Source organism: Triticum urartu, chromosome 3 (genome assembly GCF_003073215.2).
Source record: "Triticum urartu cultivar G1812 chromosome 3, Tu2.1, whole genome shotgun sequence".
Classification (NCBI taxonomy): domain Eukaryota; kingdom Viridiplantae; phylum Streptophyta; class Magnoliopsida; order Poales; family Poaceae; genus Triticum; species Triticum urartu.
The window spans coordinates 35,706,819-35,727,499 of record NC_053024.1 but is presented as its reverse complement, the minus strand read 5'-3'; the positions used below and the strand labels follow the sequence as shown (position 1 = coordinate 35,727,499).

General features: G+C 42.8%; 1 pseudogene; it reads right to left on the bottom strand.

Moving 5' to 3' along the window:
- Nucleotides 1-17,344: 17,344 nt before the first annotated feature.
- LOC125542588 lies at nt 17,345-20,357 on the bottom strand (annotated as a pseudogene).
- Nucleotides 20,358-20,681: the final 324 nt, after the last annotated feature.

Below are 20,681 nucleotides of genomic sequence, written 5' to 3'. Positions count from 1 at the left end.
TTCGTACTATGGACGCCAAGTCAGCGAAGCGTGTAATATCGCGGCGACTTATGGCGTTGAGGATTCCCTTGTCCATGCAATTATTGCAGAAGAATGAAATCGCGTCTTCCTCGCGGCAGTCCTTTATCATGTTCATAACCAGGAGGAATCTGGCCCAGTAATGATGTACTGTTTCTTCGGGCTCTTGCCTAATTTGGGATAGATCGCTAATGTTCGGGTGGGTGGGTGGAATTAAATCTGAAGCCTCACCCCATCTGAGGCTCAGAAGCCGAGGAATTTCCGAGTTCGAAAATTTGGATTTCTGGATGTTGTCCAAAGAATCCAGTCCGTCGCCTGACTCTAAGTTCAGGTCTTGAGTGATATCCTCCCCTCCACGGGTATCCGGCTTGGAGGGATCAGGAATCCGGACGTAACGAGTCCTTAAGATAGATGAAGGGTCGCCGCACTGTCCCTCTACCACGGCAACGCGATGGGTGACTTGGGGAGAGTTAATCTCTCTCAGATCGGGTTTAGGCTCAATCTGGTCGTAATCCGTAGTGACTCCCAGGGCGGCGAAGCGATCCAAGAGCTCGTTTATGGAGGAGAGCTCCATTGGATCTAACTGCTCGGCGAGTTCCGAGCTGACATGAAGATTGTTTTCGATGGCCCGAGAGGTCATCGTCGGCACAGAAGCCGAACGGGCGGTCATAAGAAAACCACCTAGTCGGAGGGTTTGGCTGACAGCCAAAGCTTCCTTAGCAATGGTGCCGTCTTTAAAGACGGGGCGAGGCATCCTTCCTGATGACGACGACACAGAGGAACTCTCAATGAAAGCACCAATGTCGGTGTCAAAACCGGCTGATCTCGGGTAGGGGGTCCCGAACTGTGCGTCTAGGCCGGATGGTAACAGGAGGCAAGGGACATGAAGTTTTACCCAGGTTCGGGCCCTCTCGATGGAGGTAAAACCCTACGTCCTGCTTGATTAATATTGATGATATGGGTAGTACAAGAGTAGGTCTACCACGAGATCAGAGAGGCTAAACCCTAGAAGCTAGCCTATGGTATGATTGTATGTTGTCTCTGTTGTCCTATGGACTAAAACCCTCCGGTTTATATAGACACCGGAGAGGGTTAGGGTTACACAAAGTCGGTTACAATGGTAGGAGATCTGTATATCCGTATCGCCAAGGAAAGTCCCTTCCGGACACGGGACGGAGTCTTCAATCTTGTATCTTCATAGTCCAACAGTCCGGCCAAAGGATATAGTCCGGCTGTCCGGACACCCCCTAATCCAGGACTCCCTCAGGCGGAGTCCGTTAAGAGAGACCTGAAGGATTAGAGTATCACCAAAGAGCTAGCTATGGACAGGGATGCGTGAAAGCTTGCTATCCATGTGCCAGAGCCATGAGTTGGTTGCAAGATCTTATGGGTTTCACGTCTAGCCTATCCCAACTTGTTTGGGACTAAAGGCTTTGTTGTTGTTGTTATTGTTGTTGTAAAGCCTCTTAGAAGGGTCTCCCCTTTTTCCCAAACATCTGTCTCGAGCATATGTATCGTTGAGATCGTCGGTTGTAGTTCGATGTGCAGTCTAGAATCTTGATTGTCAGGGGAAAATAACATTACTAACTAGGTCCAACAAAAAAAAAACAAGAGGCAAACTCTTCCTATCTACTTGGATTGAACCAGAAGCCCACGTTTGTTTGCTTGAGATAATATAATAATCATTATACAACACAGATATATACATAGTCTCCGATAGGGACTAGGACTAGGATCGATCGGGCCAGACTAGAAATCAAACCTTGCCTTTGCCCCCAGCGTCTTCGATTCCCGTTCCCTCGTACGTCCCACCACCATGAGCGAGAGCAAGGGCGCTGGCATGACCTGCCATCACCGCGGCAGCTCCCTGCCAGACGACGACGATCTCCTTTGGGAGATCCTCCTCCGCCTCCCGCCGCAGCCGTCATCTCTCCCGCGCGCCTCCGCTGTCTGCAAGCAGTGGCGGCGCCTCGTCATCGATCCCAGTTTCCTCCGCAGCTTCTACGCGCACCACCGGAAGCCGCCCCTTCTTGGCTTCTTCGGGCACTACCACAACGTCGTGTTCACCCCCGTCCTTGATGCTCCCGACCGCATCCCTCCTAAGCGCTTCAACCTTGGACGCTACAGCTGCAGCCACAACCACGGTGCACTTGGCGGGACCCCCCACAAGAACTACGTGCTCGGATGTCGCCACGGTCATGTCCTCATCATTGACTCTGCATCCATGGAGATCGTCGTGTGCACCCCTGTCACTCACGAGCAGCGCCGCGTGGCCATTCTGCCTGAGTTCAAAAAGGTTTTACACTACGTTAATGGTGCGGTGCTCTGTGCTGCCCGTGACCAGGGCCACGTGCATGGCGGCTGTCACTCCAGCCCTTTCAAGGTCGTCTTGGTGATCATGTACAGTGAGGACAATCATCGACCCCTTGCATGTGTTTATTCCTCTGAGACCGACACATGGGGCAATCTCATCTCAACGCCCGTTCCATGTGTGGTTATTGATGCTTATAGACCCGGGTCACTTGTTGGTAATGCACTCTATTGGTTCGATACTACGACAAATGGCATGCTTGAGTTTGATTTGGAAGATGAGAGTCTAGCTATGATCAGTGGTCCACCGGTTGCAGATCACTCCAGCCATAGTCAGATCATTCAGGGTGAGGATGGCGCTCTTGGCTTTGCCATATTGTCTTATCCACGCTTCTATATGTGGAACAGGAACATCAATGATCACGGTGTTGCCACGTGGGTGATGTGGAAGACCATTGGCATGGACAACATTCTTCGGCCCCCTCTTCAGATTGAGAAAGGGGTGAGAGGGGCAAAAACTATACTGGGATATTCGGAGGATACTGATGTGATTTTTATATATGTGAACGGCAGTGTCTACATGGTTCATCTTATGTCAATGCAATCCAAAAAACTTCATCAAACAAGCTATATCATTGACTACCATCCTTTCACAGCTTTTTATTCCCCGGGTAATTGCTCATGCTCAGTCTTACTAATTTGTTGCTGAAGTTTATTAGTTTGGTGTGTTTTCCTAATTTTGTATGCTTGGTATGCAAGTTTACATGAGATAAATCTAGACCATGTTGTGGTTCTTCTTATCGGCTAAATTCTATCATTATGAAGTAGCTGAGTGTACCGCTTTCAGGAACATTCCTTATCCACAATATATGTAGTACTTCTATTGTGAAGTATCTAGGTAAACTCAGGGACATTCCTTGCATTTACAATAGATGTTGTTTTGTTTAAATATTGCTAGTACCAAAGCTGGGCTGTATAATTCATCTATAAAAATTAAGAGTTTATTTTTAGGAATGTAAATTTGGAACCTTATGGGTACCCTCCTTAGTTCAAACAAATGAAGGAAAATTTTGTTCATTTGGTTGAAGGGTCGGAGTGTACCCTCAAGGTTCAAAAATCTGCAACTAGAGTTATATTAGTCAAGTTATGTTTGCCGGCTCAACTGTGTAACGGACTTATTTGTGCCTTCCATTATCCATTTGTCTTTGCCTGACACTTTCACTAATTGAATTCTTATGCTTCTAGGGATAACCAATGTTGGTGGATGTGATGGAGTTGAAGTCTTGCACGATGCATTGGGATAACAATCTGCTTTGAGTTGCTAATGTGTTAAAATGTTTCAACACGTAAGAATATCTTCTGATCACATTTTGTGAGATTTGGACCATTCGACTTTTCTTTCGAGTTGTACATATCCGGCTGCCAACATAGGCAGGGACAGCTGTTGTTCGTTGAAAGTGTAGAATGTGAATTTACGATTTTGCTTACTCTAGCTATATATTGGCGGGCAGTCCGTATTTTTGTTACAAAATCGGTGAGTTAAAAGCTATGTATGTTAGTAGTGCAATGTCAGGTTACCAATGGACTCGTGTTCTTGCTTTTTCTCAGTTGGTTCCTGATACTATATTATTTGTTGCTACAGGCACATTTGACAGTCAAATCTGGCAGCTGGAGACTTTGAAGCCTTGTTGACTGGCCTATCTTGCCATCAACTCTGGTGATCAAGATGTACGTTTCGGCTGTAGGCTACTGTGCTACGGCCTAAAGTTTGGCAACAGAAAAGTCACCTTCTAAATCCAAATTTGGCGATGTGTAGGTTGGATAATTCATATTTGAAATTTTGTCACTTTATCTTGTACAGCCACTTACAGGAGTCTCCTGGCACGCTTGTGTTTTGCAACGTTATGTTCCAAGCATGACAAGTATATATGTATCTAGTGTTTGTCCTCAATATTTCGAATCTTATGGAGCTTCTTTCTCAAGGCAGAGTGCATTTCCGTCTCTGTATGTTTGCCATCAACACACACTAAACACATGCATGTGCCTTGTTAGTGTGAGCTAAAACCCTTTCTACGGGCACACCACGTTGGGCAGCAAAGTTTAGATAGGAAGTATCAGTTTCCTTGGCTTGTAAAGGAAGCAGCAGGTTCCTAGTAATTTCCTAGAAGTTTACATAGCTAGCTAGTAGTTTCCTTGGAATGTGATGTGCATGTTCGTGGTGAAAGGAGCTATATCCCATCGTTGTAGTTCAGGCCATTCCAGTGCAATAGAAACAACCAAGGCTCAAGTGACTTACTAGTACGCTTGTGTGTGCTCTTAGAATAGTTGGCTGTGTACAAGCAAACATAGCAGTACTAGTACAGGAGCTATTTCTGTTTGTGTGTAGCAGTGCATACAAGAGGCTAGTTAAACTGTAGTTTGGGCTAACAGTTAGGATACCGCGCTGGCCATCCTTCTCTGTTTCGCTGGAACCACGTAACCATAGTGAATTAGACATTTTGGTCAGTCAAACGTCCAGGTCTCGAGCAGATTCCAAGCAGCTGCCGAGCCTCTACAACAGATGAATAACTCAATTTTATTTCTCCATTCAGTGCAAATCTGTTTGTCGTATCGTAGTTTATTTTATTTTTTTTTGCGGGTAATAACATCATAGTTGAAATTAATAGCATGTTTCTACTAAACACCGAATCCTCTGAAGAAAGCTGAGAAATGCACCATATGAAAGCAAAACAAGTGCTTAGTAGCAACAAGTGCAATTCTACTAAACACCGAATGTTTACTATCAACAAGTGCAATTTTTACTAACAATAATCCGCTAGGTTTGGAAAGGCATGAACTTCCTTTCTTGGTCTCTAAGCTCCCTTTTTTGCTTCACAGTTCCTACGTAATACTCTAGCTGAATTTTTTATCTGGAGTGGCCACCATGTAGATCTAGCTGAATTTCTTTTTATATATATATAAGATGGCAAAAAGGACTATGCACACATCTCTGCAATAATACAAATTCTGTTTCAGCAGAATGATTCAATTTGTGCAGAATGCTCAAATTCAGAGTTTTTTTTAACTTTTTTTCCTGCACAATGAGAGATTTGATGTACAGTAGTGTCCAGAGTGCTGAGGGCTAGTGGTGTACATCAAGTTCTTTTAAGTCTAATATGGATCGGTTCCTGAACAGATGAAACATATGACTTTGAGCTGTTAAACTTATCGTGCAATAAAAAAATGATAAATAAATATGATTTTTTTTCTATTGACAATGTAAAATGCTAAACAAATGAAGCCTTTTTTGTTCCATTTGACAGCTAGAGGGTTTTGCTATAATTCTAATCAAAATATTTAGGGATTATGCGCTTGCAAAGCTGTGTGCAGGGGATGAAAGCATCATCACAGTCACAGACTGCAGCTAGACGAACAGTTGGCTGCATTGCACCGGAAGGTCCAGAACTATGTTCTCTGAACTTTGGAACAAATTGAACTAGTGAGTATGAGGAGGAACTCATATGAGGCTTCTGGCCCGACCCGGTCAGACTGCTCATATGAGGCTTCACAGTGACCGTGCAAAAGACTAATGCATGCACCAGTGTACTTCAAACTGTTGGTTTTCTGTCAGGCATGCTTCTGTTTATGCTCAAACAATGGTTTTCTTTTATTTTTTTCCTTTTTGATCGATGCAGTCGAGCATAGATCATTGAACATTTCCAGCACACAAATCTAAAGAGGAGTACGCTGATGTGGCACATCTCTCTCGGTGCGTCTTAGTTTTATCGACCATATCCTTCCCCCATTACACACTCAAGAAAGAAAATGTGTTCAGTTCAGATTGAGGAGCTACCAGTGCAAGCAAGCCGCACACCATAAATGGCAACACCTTCGGACCTGAACTATTTTGAAACAGTAATACTACTGCAACGCACACTAGCCCGATGCAGAAAGTTCAGCTAGTCAAAACAGTAATACTACCAGTACACATACATGGACGGGAGAAAGCTTGCCACCAGCAGGAAACCGACATCGATCTGAATCTACAGGAAATTAATGGGAGCTTCTTTCGCTGTCTCTTCAATTGTGTGGGTAATGGTGGGAAGAGTAAGGTAACTATTGTTACTATACTCGTTGGCTATGAACTGCCAACCAGAGTCAATGGTGAAGTCAGTTTTGCTATTTCAGTGAATGCCGATGTCCGTAATCAATTGTAGAGTCAATGTTGCTGCTTCAGTACTCCGGATCTGGAGATATTAAGATGCCTAGATTACGTTCTTTACATTTTGGCCATAGAACCCAAGATAACGAGGCTCTGGCCATCCTTCCCTGTTGCACTGGAATCACATAACCATGGTGAATTAAGACAATTTGATGAGCTAAATGTCCAGGTCTTGAGCAGATTCCAAGCAGCTGCTGAGCCTCTACAGCAGATGAATAACTCAACTTTATTTCCCCCTTGAGTGCAAATCTGTTTCTAGTTAACGTAGTAATAGCATGTTTCTACTAACCACCGAATCATGCGACGGAAGCAGAGAAATGCACTGTATAAAAGAAATACAAGTGATTAGTAGCAACAAGTGCAATTTGTACTAAACAGTGAATGTTTAGTACTGCCTCTGTAAAGAAATATAAGATCGTTTTCTGTAACGATCTTATATTTTCTTTACAGAGGGAGTATCAAGAAGTGAATCTTTTACTAACTATAATCCACTAAGTTCGGAAAGGCATGAACATCTTTTGTTGCTTCACAGTTCCTACATAATACTCCAATTTTATCTGGAGTGGCCATCATGTTTCTACAATAATATGATCACTGAATTTCCTTTCGTTTATAGAAGAGGGCAAAAATGGACTATGCACACATTTCTACAATAATACAACTTACGTTTCAGCAGAATGACTCGTTTTGCGCAACGTGCTCAAATTCATAGATTTTTAACAATTTTTCCTGCACAATGAGAGAGATCTGTTGTACAATAGTGTCAAATGAATCAAGTTCTCAAGTTTAAAAAGATGGATCGGTTCCCTCAAAAGATGGAACAATATGGCTTTCAAACCGTTATGAAAATTTTAAAAGCTAAATAAATATGAACTTTTTTTATGTTGACACCCAAATGTAAAATGCTAAACAAATGAAGCCGTTTTTTGTTCCATTTGACAGCTAGAGGGCTTTTCTATAATTCTTCCAATCAGTATATTTAGGATTTGCGCTTGCAAAGCTGTGTGCAAGGGATGAAAGCATCATCACAATCACACTCACTGCAGCTACAGCCTACAGGAACATAGGGATGAAAGCATCATCAGCACAATCAAACATATCACACAAGTCAGATGGTTACAGCTATGGCACGCTTGAGTTAGAAACAGCGAGTATGAGGCGTGTGGTCTGGCGCGACCGGGCAAAAGACTAATGCATGCAGCAGTGTACTTCAAACAAGCCGCACAACGACAGGCAGACAGGCTTCTGTTTATGCTCAAACACTGTTTTTATTTCTTTTCTTTTTTATCAATGCAGTCGAGCATAGATCGTTGAACATTTCCAGCACACGAATCTACAGAGAAGTACTCTGTCTGTGCCATTTCCTTCCTCCACTACACACTGAATAAAGAAAATGTGTTCAGTTCAGGTTGAGGAGCAACCAATGCAAGCAAGCCGCACAACATAAAAGGCAACACCTTCAGACCTGAACAATTTGGAACAATACTAGACTGCTGCAGAAAGCTTTGCCACCAGGAGGTACTCGACATGCTTCTCAATCTACAGGAACATATGAGCTTCTCAATCAAACTGTAAAAGCACACACCTACAGGTTTAATTCCACTTGCCAACAAGTATGCTACTCTACTCGCAGTTTTGAAAATGTGTTTCAGCTGTCCAGTTTCTGCGATTTTGAGTATCTTCAGCAACAAATAGCTGAGTCAATGATGAGTACTCTGGCTCATATGAACCATTACAAGGTAAGTATTGGACAAGCGGCAGCAAAACAAAACTCACTTTCAAGACAAGAAAGTAGACATGCTTTTCAAACCGCAGCTCACAAGCACACTCAAACAAACACGTTTTGGTGACATGGCACTGAAACTATCATGGCTCAACAGAAACAAGAGACTACGAAATCCGACTACTAGTAAGCTGAAATTCCCTGGATCAGGTATTCAAAAGCATCTTGCTACATTATAGAGACTTGGCTAGAATAAGACACAGTAAGTTGTTTTAGGTAACGTATAAACAATGCCGACAACATTTATGGAATGCGACAAATTCAGTGACAACTAACATCTTCAGCAGCCCTTCTTCACCTGGGGAAAACAAAACACTAATCTGTTACTAACTTGATACAGATACAGATAAATTCTAACAGTAACATATAGGAGTATGTAAAAGTGTATGAACAAGACATGTGTACAAACTCATGATCAGCACAGCAACATAAAGAAGAGCTATACAATACCCCCACCTCCACCCCCTAAAAAGGAAGAGCTATATCATATTGCTAACTATATCTCCTCGAAATACAGATGGCAACAAAGTAAATCTTCCAACCTTATCACATGAATTTGTGAGGTGATGGAGATGCAGCTGATGCTTGTAGTAACGAAATTGGCAACTTCTCCCTCCATCCCAAAATGTAAGACGTTTTTAACACTACTGTAGTGTTAAAAAACGTCTTACATTTTGGGACGGAGGGAGTAATATATATTGATTGCAACTTATAGATTATGAAACAGCTAAACCAAAGGGGAGCTCTGGGGATACAACGTCTGCATATCATTTATGATCCAAAAAAGAGCAATTTTTTACTTAGCATCACCACCATTTTAATTTTTTTCTGCGTTATTAGCATGTGTGAATCCCTATAGTCGAATGGACAGTAGTTTGAGGGTACATGCTAACCACACTGGCCATCAAATATTTCCCAAAGTGAAAATCAAACAGTTTAAATCTCACAAACTATATTCAGAAGATTCTTACCTATTACCATTTCAGCACATTAGAACATCAAACCAAACAATCACCTTGCGTATCATGCATCTTGTCAGCTCCATCAAATCCACCAGCAATGGATGTGCCTAGAAGCATAAGGCAATCATTTAATAAAGTTTCAACAAAAATACAAATGGATATGAGAAGGCAACAGTGAGTTACATAGATGAATTGACAAATATAAGAAAAAGATGTACTCTTGTATTTACGTTTTACAACTAACTAGTAAGAAATAAAACTATAGATGTTGCTTTTTTAAGGAATATTCATTTAAACAATATACATATACATAGCTATCTCATAATAAAGTTTAGCTTATAAGAAAGGAAGACATGGCCTAGCATTGATCTCATTTAACTCATCACTCCTCATTTCAAGAAGACAAAATAGAAACACGTGAAAACTCATAAACACTAGCAGCAAAAGTGATCTTGGGTATTCAAATGAAGTAAACAGAGCCTGATTAGAGACAACAAATGCGGAAAAAAGGTGTGTTACATAAGTCACTTGCAGGATGGATACAACTACGTTGAATGATAACACAGAAGAAGGCCATAAGCTTGTCTGTCTAGGAAATGAATATGAAGCATGAAGACAAATATATTGAATGATAACATATATTAGCTATAAGTTTGTCTATGTAGCAAATGGACGGTAACTAAGTTTAAGCAGTTACACTTGAGAATCATGACAGGAGGTATTCGAACATGCATGTATAGAACACACCGAGATTAAGTTACTCCTACATTATGAGGACTAAGGATGAAAAATCACCTGGAGGATAGAAACTGTTGAAAGAATGATATCGAGTTAAATAGCTGTTTTCACAAAGTTTTTTAGACTTCATCGACTTAAGTTGAACCTTATATGCACCACGGCCCACAGATAGAAGTATTTCATCACTATCCTCAAGGGATCCCAATATGCGTCTTATAAGTGTCCTCTTTCCTTGAATCTGTTTAGGGAGCCCAATAATCATAGGCATGTCAATTGTTTTCCATAGCACCCATGTGGCAACACCGTGAAAGTTGATATTCCTCTGCCACATTTGTAAGTGAGGGTAAGACAATATGGCGAACCCAATCGCGCCATCCCCAGCCTGGATGATGCAATGACTACCATGGCGAAAATCATTTGTAAGAGGAGGCCCCCTAATCACAGCTAGGCTCTGCTCATCCAAATCAAACTTAAGTATATCATTGCTTATAGAATCCAACAACCAGTAAAGGGCATTACCAACAAGCAACCCAGGGGTATGGTCATAAAAAAGCTCAAATGAAACGGTTGATGGAATGATATCACCCCATTCACCAGTCTCCGAGGAGTAAACACACGCGATAGGTTGATTATTCCCTCCGAGAGCGGAGATCAACACCACGTTGAATGGGCTCGAGTGGCAGCTTCCGTGCACGTGGTCATGGTCGATGGCAGCACAGAGCACAGCCCCGGTGAAGCGATTCCTTACGAACTCTGGCGGAACGGTCAAGCGGTGCTGCTCCCCGGTGATAGGTTCGCACACGATGACCTCGTCCCACAGTGTGTCCATGAGAAGGACGCGGCCGTGGCGGCAATCAAGCAGTTCGACCATCCACATGGTATGGCTGTCGGTGTCCAGGAGATGCAGGTCGAAACGACTTGGAGGGATTCGGTCGGGACGGTCCATGATGGGGGTGAAGACGATATCATCCTTGCGGCGGTGGAAGAGGCCGAGGAGGGGCGGCTTCCGGTGGTGGAGGCGGAAGCGGCGGAGGAACTTGGCGTCGGTGGCCGCGCATCGCCACTGCTTACAGACCGCGGAGGCCCGGACGAGCGAGGAGGGCTGCGGCGGAAGACGGAGGAGGATCGGCGAGGCCAGCGCCGCCGGGAAGATTCCGCGGCGACGGATCGCTCCGGCGCCCTCGCCAGGCGCGTGGATCTGGGAACGGGCTCCCTCCTCGCTGGCGTGAAGCTGGGGATGCGGCGGGTCACTCCGACGGCCTCATCACTCGCGTGGGCTTGGGAATGGAGGCGGCGGTCGCCGTCCTTGCTCGGGTTCATTTGGGCGGCGGCAAGACCTAGCAGCCACACACGGAGGGACGGGGAGCGGAGTGGGAGTAGCAGAGACGAGTGAGTTCACCCGTGGTTGTAGCACTGGGCTTAGTGGTGGTGTTGGGCCCCCATTCTCTTCACCCGACGGCTGCATCTGCGCACCAAATATTTTTCTTCAGCTTCGTCAGACATTTCCCTCTTTGTTGTAGCGCAGCTAAGGAGCATTTGGAGACATAGTTTTCAACTGGCTACAGAGATTAGTAGTACTACTCCTGAGTCCTAACTAACAGATTGGTGCTAGATCATTTCATCTCCTGCTAATTAATATGTGGCCATGCATCTAGTTTTCTTCTTCTATTCTACCACTGTTTCTTGTTTCGAACCATGGGCGTAGTTTAGGAATCCGCAAGCTGCTAATTGCTTCTCCGTGTCTCGTTTCAGCCAAATTCCCCAAGAACAAATTTTCTCTTGTGTGGATTTCCCAGATATATTAATATTATATGATGATACCTGGATCTTTAACCCCACAATGTGAACTGCATCAACCAAACTATTACCACGACATACAATTATTCTTCCTTTAGTTCCAAGTGAACATAGTGTTACCAAATTATTACCATTTCTGTATAACTAAAATAATGAACTTGTGCTGATTTCCTTGAACATAGTGTTATTCCGAACCATGATTACATTCTCTTTTCAGGTAAATACATCAGGAGTCATAGAACTTGCACGTGACGGTCAGTTTGGTGCACAAAGTTGTAAAATACGTATTTCTGGTCATCAAACTTGCACAAACGTTCATATACGGTCACATTCCATGTACGCAGACGTACCCGTGGCCTATGTGGCATGCCAGCATGGCTAGGGCCCACTGTAAGCCCGCGACGCATGGTAGATCTGCAGGCTTTTTCTTTATTTACGTATTATGCACCTATTTGTTTAACTTATTAAGCCCCTAAAATGAAATGATTTTTATTTACGTATAAAGCCCCTAAAATAAAATGGAAAAACAAGGGATGGTTCGGTTACCAACTAGGGACGTGCCCCTACTAGGCTCGGGTTAACAACCACCAAACCAATGACCATTCATGTCTAGGTAGCACGAATAATTTTTATATCATATAAACACGGCCGAAAAATCAATTTTACAAGAAATGTAGCCCGAAAAAAGGGAGCACCGTGACTCGACTATGTGACCTCATGGTCAACGTTAACTAAGATTACCACCGGGCTTCGACAACACAACATATCCAAATGGGATAACTATTTTTCATGTTGTTATTCCTTCTTGTTCTATGTAAGAAAAAAAATTATATTCTTGTGTTTGTGATATTTAATAAATGTTTATGTGTTACAAAAAAAGGTGTGTGACATTCAAAAAAATGTTTAAACATTGTAAACCTCATTTGTATAATTAAAAATGATACGTTGCATTTTAAAAATGTTCATGCATTCCAAAAAAACTGGTCATGACATTTTTTTAAATGCCTATACAATGTATAAAACTGTTTGTGTAGCTTTAAAATGTTTCGTACCATCCGAAAATGTTAAAAACACAGTTGAAAAATATTTCAAAACTTTTTAACACTTGTGTTTGAAAAATTGTTAATCATATGTTTAAAAAGTATTAAGCATATTTTTTTTAAAATACTCCAAACATAGATGTATACTGGAGTATTTAAAATATATGTGTATCAAAACATAGATGTATACTGGAGTATTTAAAACATCAAAACATATGTGTATCATATGGAGTATATGTTTCAATACACATAAGTTTCAAAACTTGTATTTGAAAAAATGTTAATCTGGAAGTGTTGTTTTGATTAACATTTTTTCAAATACAAGTTTTTGAAACTTTTTAAAATGCCGCGCACCTTTTTTTGTAACACATAAATATTTTTTGAATGTCACAAACAAAAGAATATAAATTGTTTTCATACATCCGGACGTGTTGTGTTGTCGGTGGTAATGTTAGTTAACCTTGACCACATGGTCACATGGTCGAGCCACGGTGCTCATTTTTTCCGTGTTACATTTCTTGTAAATTTTATTTTCAGTCATTGTTTATATGATACAGAAATTAGTCGTGCTATATAGACATGAATGATCAATAGTCTGGTGGTTGTCCATGTGAGACTACTAGGGCACGTTGCAGCTTCAAAACCCCACCTCGCTTGTTTTTTCATTTTATTTTTAGGGGCTTAATACGAAAAAAAAAACCAAAGGCTTCTCTGCAGATCTACATGCTACAGCGGATGACAGTGGGCCCTGGCCACACTGGAATGCCACATAGGCCATGGATAGGTCCGTGTACATAAATGTGATCGTATATGAACGCTCGTGCAAGTTTAATGACTAGAAACACATATTTTATAAGTTTGTGCACCAAACTGATCATCGCGTGCAAGTTTTATGACTTCGGGTGTATTTACCTCTTCTCTTTTTTTATGATGGTAAATGCAATCAGTAATTCAGTTCAAAATATATCCTCCTGGCTAAAGAAGCCTGGACATGTAACAGAAGAGTATGCGATGAAAATCAAACCTGTAATATTACTTGGGGGAGCTCAAATCCACCGGACTTTTGGTATTCAAAAGCCTCTAGCTACATTAAAAACGTGGCTACAAGACAGACACTCAACAGGTACATGACTCGGTTAATTAATCAACACCAGTGTAGTGTCAAAAACGCTCTTATATTATAAGAACGGGAGTACATGACACAACCAATTTGAAAAGTACGGTTGTTTGCTTTAGAAAAGAATGTTCTTTAAACTTACAGATCCCATAATACACACCCAAACAGAAAAGCATAGGAGAAAGAAAGAAACCGATGTACAAAAAAACGCCATACCTTGTGGCCGCCTCCTCCTCAGAAAATTAGAGTTATCTGCCTCCCGCCAATACTTTCGTCGGTCCGCCTCGTCTCCGATGGTCTTAGGGCCATGGGGGCGTGGTGGATCCCGACCTTTACCGGTGGGACGGCTCTGTTTTTAGATGTGTCTTCGAGATTTGTTAGGGTTGTGTGCTACTCCAGAAGGAGAGACGGTGGCGGCCCCCTGAAGATGGAATAAGGTTCTCCCCGCCTAGCCCTCGTTCCGGTGGTGCATCTAGCATAGCCGGTGGGCACGTGGAGGTGTGTCTCTGGCGGATCTATCTTTGGTCGATTCGCTCGGATCTGTTCGTCGTTCGTCTACGTTCGTGTGTTTTGAGGTTGGATCACTCTGATCTACGCTGCTCTTTATTGGCGGCGGTTGCTGTTCTGGTGCGCTGGTCCTATGGGGCCTTAGCACGATGACTTCCCGACTGTCTATTGCAACAAGTTTTGCTCGGCTCTAGTAAGGGAGGGGTGATAACGGCGGCGCGCCTTCGGCTCGCTTCAGCACTTGTAGTCATTTCTACGTGGTCTACGAATTTGAATGTAATTTTTTTTATTTTTGATGTTCGCTGTACTTCCATGATTGAAGGTGAATAGATCGGATGTTTTCCCGCAAAAAAAAGAAAGAAACCGATAATCCACTTCCGAGCTCATCTCCACCCGCGCTGAAGAAAAAAATCAAAACAAATAATAGAAAAATTAAAAATCCACATTTTTTTTGCATGGTAGATAATTTGATGCGTGAGGTGCGCTACAATTTCCAAATCATTTGAACATCTGAGTAGCTCTCGGCAAAAAAGACAAATTCAGGGTCCGTAAAAAGTTTATTGTTCATGTTCTTACCCAATTTGTTTTTTTTGCTGGAACTACTCAGATGTCCAAATAACATGAAAATTGGAGTGGACCTCACCTAATAAATTTTCTACCATGCAAAAAAGGTTTTTTTTTTATTTTTTTAAATTGTGATTTTTTTTCCAGAGTGCAGATGAGCTTGGGCACCGAATCGCCGCACTCGAAAGAAACTATCTATCTTAATTATACTAAGAAAGCAGAGCTCCAACTTCTATGTCCATGTCTGACTGCTAGTAAAAATTTATTTACATTTTGAATTCATTTACAAAAGGTTTATGAAGATTTTTTCAAGTCAATTTTTTTTAACTCGTGGAAATTTTTTAATTTGAATAAACCGACCGAAATAAAAAAAAACAGATGGAAAACTCCCTGAAAGAGAAACAAAGCTTTTTGTAGTGCTAATTTTCTTTGAGGGATAAATAGAAACAGAGGTTTTTTTAGAACCACTTGTAATTTTATTAGAAACAGAGCTTTTTTTTAGGCATATTAGAAACAGAGCTGAAGCGCTACAAAAGATGTTCAACGTTCCTCCTTGCCCCTAAAATAAACAATATTTGTCTAAAAAAAACACCTTTCTCCTCCAGCCGTTCCCGGCGGCGCCCCATCCGCGGCGAAGTCGCCGGTGAGCTGGGCCGTCTGGCCGCAGGGCATTGCTGCCGCCATTTATCGCGCCCATCTTTCCACCACGCCTCATCAGCAGCCGCGCGGAACCGCGCTGCCGCCTTCGGCTTGATCCCCCTCAATCCTCATCAGTGGAGGTAACTAACCAAATCCCTCATCAATTACTCGCTCGGCCAGCAATTCGATGATGAAATACTCACGCAAGGGTTCTTCAGTAGGGACAAGCACGGCAGGTCAAGGATAAGGATGGGGATGAACCACACGAACGTCAGGCAGGTCAATCTAACCTCTGTATTGCAATTTACGCGATGATTTGGTGCAGCGGAATGGCATTATATGGTGAGCCGAAAACCAAATGGGATTAAACATGGCATAGCTGATGTACTGATGTCTATATGTCTTCCTGATGTAGTGATCTCTGTATGTCTTGGTATAGTTGGACATTTTCATGGCTTGGGTTCATCCGTTGGCGGCTGGTGCAGAGGAAAAACCAATCATTAGGAGGCATCATTATAGTTGACAAGCTTCCTTACCGATTCTAGTTTTTGCCCCGTGATTATTTTGTCTCGAAGCTTATCTTGGTTATCAACCCATGGACCGTCATCCGAGCTCCACCTACTCAGCATTTCCAACACAACCGTGCGACAGCCGTAAACAGCTGACTTGAAAGATATTGTTCCAAACTTCAGAAAATATTATACTCCATCCGTCTCAAAATAAGTGTCATTGATGTAGTACAAAGTTGCACTAATTTTGTACTAAATCAGCGACACTTATTTTGGGACGGAGGGAGTAGAATTTAAATATTTTCTGAGCACGACAAGTTAAACAGTTGAAAGCCATATTTTCCATCTTTTGAGGAAGCAGAGCCATCTTTCTAGACATAAGAACTTGATGCACATCACTACTTCCTCTGCCCTCTGGTCACCCTTGTATAGCAAATCTCTCATTGTGCATTTTTATTTGTTAAAAAAACTCTTAATTTCAGCAGTCCCCACAAAACGAGTCATTTTCTGAAACAGAAGTTCTACTATTGCAGAAGTATGTGTAAAGTCCTTTTTTTGCCCTCTTATGAAAAAAAAGATTTTTTGTTATGTCTGCATGTTGGCCGCTCCAAATAAAACTGGAGTTTTGCATATGAACTGTGAAGCAACAAAGAGAGCTTAGAGACGCATAAACGAACTTCCTGCCTTTCCAAACATAGTGGATTATTGTCAGTACAAAAAGCATTTGTTGCTACTAAACATCTGGTTTTTATTATTATCTCGAAATCCCAATTTGCTTTCATACAGTGCATTTCTCAGCTTTCTCTTCACATGTGAAAACTTTAAAGGTTGAATTATTCATCTGTTGTAGAGGCTCAGAAGCTGCTTGGAATCTGCTCAAGACCAGGACGTCTTTACTGACAAAAATATCTTACTCACCATGATGATTCTGTGGTTCCCGTGCAACAGAAAAGGATGGCCAGAGCCTTGTTATCTTGGGTCCTCTGGCCAATATTTAAAGAATGCAAATTAGTCATCTTAATATCTCTGGAGTACTGAAGCGGCAACATTGACTTCACCACTGATCAGGTCCTTGAATTGCCTCCCTCGCTGGTCATACGATTACAGGGCTGGGATAGTGTTAGGTTTAGAAGAACCTCATTGGGGGGGGGGGGGGGGGGGGGGGGGGGGACCCAGGTAATATGGATCAAGATCGAGTATCTGTGTGGCACTGTGACCTTAATTGATGAAAATGATATATGTGTGTAGTAACTGGACAAGATCGAGGACAGTTAGTTTATGAGCTTTGCAAGCTAAATTTAAATCTGAGTTCCTCCTCCTACTCACATTTTTGCAAGCTAGGAATCTGAATTCGTTGTATTGAAAATGTAGCAAAATCCTCTCACAGTCAGTGGAAGCAAGAATAACATCTCATCAACTATCAACACTTTTTGGTTATCTGTGGTGTTTAAGAAGGAGCAAAAATTTATCAATGCATGTGCATTTTACAGTTTTCTCGTAATGGCGAGGTTTGAACCACCTTTTCTCCTTTTGAGGAAATCAAGCCGTACCTAATGTCATAAAAAACAAGTGGAAATGCTGCAGAACATAAAGGCACTTGCAGTAACATACCAACTAATCGGTGTTTGTTAGTTAGTCCATTCGACTGTCCATTTACTTCTCTGCTTTATTGGAGCAATGCGAATTTTAAAACTTGTTAGTAATTTCAACCATGATAGCTCAAATCAGATTTGTGCTACTGGTGGAGCTGAAGAGCAATTCAGGTGGAGCTCAAAGGAATAAAAAAGAGTTCATCTGTTGTGGACGGAGGAAGGTTTGCAATACTGAGATATTATGCAGGTTAGCATAACTCAAGAATTGTAATAATTTAATAAGATACAAAAGACCATGGACTTATTATTTTACATATGAGAATCTACTACTCACTTATTATGCAGGTCAGAATTGTCTCGTTTCACCTGGGGCCTGATACATCTGAGGCTAGAGGTGGAGTTGAAGAGCTCACATTTCCTGTGCTACTAAAATTTGCAGGAGTTGTTACAACAAACTCATGTTCTATGTTGAGGTCTGCTTTCATGGTACCTTCCAATACTCTTACCACCTCTGACATTTTAGGCCTTTTTTTGCAATCAATCTGCAAGCACCACATTGCAAGCATCATCATCTGAATTACATCTTGCTTGTGTGCTTGCATGTCGTTACTGTTATTGTCAATCAAATCTACCAACTGATCATTCTTCACCTTTTCCTCCAATAGGGTGATGAGATGGACGCTCTCTTCTGACCGGGAAGTGTCAAGGTTCTTTCTTCCACTGATGATTTCCATGACCACGATGCCAAAGCTGTAGATATCCGCTTTTTCCGTGATCTGTGATGTCAACCATTCAGGAGCTAAATATCCAGGTGTGCCTCTCATTCTGGTAACCACTTGGCTCATATCCCTGTCGATGAGCTTGCATAGTCCAAAATCAGAAAGTTTAGCATCGAAGTTGTCATCTAAGAGAATATTTTGCGGTTTGACATCCAAATGAGCAATTCTTTTTGTGCACTCCTCATGAAGATAAGAGAGGCCCTTAGCTATGTGAGTTATAATCTTGCACCGCGTGCTCCAATCTAAAGGAGGGGCATCATTGTCATGTCGACAATAAATCCATCTGTCCAAGGATCCTTTGGGCATGTACTCATATACCAAGAGCCTATGGGATTTCTCTGCACAGAAACCAATCAATCTCACCAGATGAATATGATGAATGCAGCCAATTGTCTGAACCTCTGCCGAAAATTCACTTTTGCCCTGACCAGTTCGATCCAAACGTTTCACTGCAATCCTTTGATCACCAAATTGTCCCTTGAAAACAGACCCAAATCCTCCTTCCCCGAGCTTGTCTGCGAATTGCTCGGTTGCTGCTTTTAGCTGTTGAAATGTGAACCTCATTGGTGTTCCTTGTAGCTCCCCAAACTCTTCCTCTTCTTCCATCTCATTCTGTCGTTGTGTTCTTCGTTTACATATAAAGAAGATGCTGAGGATCATGATGGTGAACAAAATGAAGCCGCCTACAGGAGCTAGAATTGCAACAACTATTCTTACAGAGGCAGATTTCAGTTTCATGCTTGCTGGCCCAATAGCTGCAGGAAGAGTACCTGGGGTCGGAGGTGTTACATCGGCTGGGGGCGCAGGCAGGGGACTTTCAGCTGTAGGCGATATTGCTTGATTAATCAGGGGACAAAAGATGACCTGGTAGTCTGTGCCCGTCGGGCAAGTGAAAGTGGAAAAATCGTTGGGATTGCTGTAGGCATCTGGGCACAACCGCTTAAAGAAGACCGAGTTAATTGTGTAACTGCAATTGCTTTCTGCGCTCCTAATACATGGATTGTTACACCCTCCCGGAGCCTTCAGCTCTCTTGGGCACTGCGATGTGATGTTGGCTGCACAGCGCGGCCCCTTGCTGCACCCTGACTTTCCCTGAACCGACACCGGCAGGAAGTCCATGGGCACGTTGAAGCCATCAGTGAGCGAGATGTCGAAGAAATCATCATCACTTTGGCCTTGGCCAAGCCTGAACTCGCCCAGCGTGTTTGGCGATCTACCACTGACCGTACAGGTGAGCAAGCCGCTGCAGTCGCCAGTTTGGCATGACCCGCCTTTGCCAAGGAGTGAGCAGCCTGTGCGCGCCCAGATGCGCCCTGTTGAGGTACCAGCGGGCACGTTCAGCGCCTACGTCTCCCCCGGATCGAGCTTCACGCCACCTCCCGGCAGAGTGGCTGGCCACACGGTGTAGGAGCATTGGTTGATGATTTTGAATGTGGTGGCCTCGCTGGTGGCAGCGAGTAGGAGTAGGAGGAGGAGAGGCAGGAGGCGGAGAGACGAAGAGGTACTCGCCACTGCCATTTTTGTTTTTATTTTTTGCTTGCACGCGTTAACTTGAAAGCGAGTCTGAGTTGGAAACTTGCAATAGGGTTCCTGTGATGGCTAACAGGGTGGAAGAGTGGTAGGGGATTGTAGACAGGGACCACATCAGTGTGTTGAACCATTCAACGGTCAGCATATAAACAGACTAACATGTCTATAGCCATGACTGTTTGATAGGAACAGACTTGCTTGTTTGCTTGTTTAGTCCCTTTCGAATTGTAGCTGTACGTCTTCCAGAGAAAAAAGAATGGGAATCTTTGCATCTGCATAACGTGTTGTTTGATCAATTTTGCTGCCTAACAAATTCTTTAAGCTGATGTAGACCTAAACCATAAACCCTAACTGTGCACCTTTCTGCCTTTTGGGAAATTGTTAGGTTGCACATCTTAATTTGTTCATTCATAATCTGCTGTTATGATTTGTGGCGGCATTCCTGATCTGGAATCTGGAGTCAGCAACAGTTTAGAGGTACCTGGTGTTTGGGGGCAAGCTGAAGCTGACAGCGGTTGGCAGCTGCCTGGAAGCAGCTGGAGGCCTCTTCACCCGTCGACTAGCCTAGCTATCATATGCCTTCAACCAGATGGAG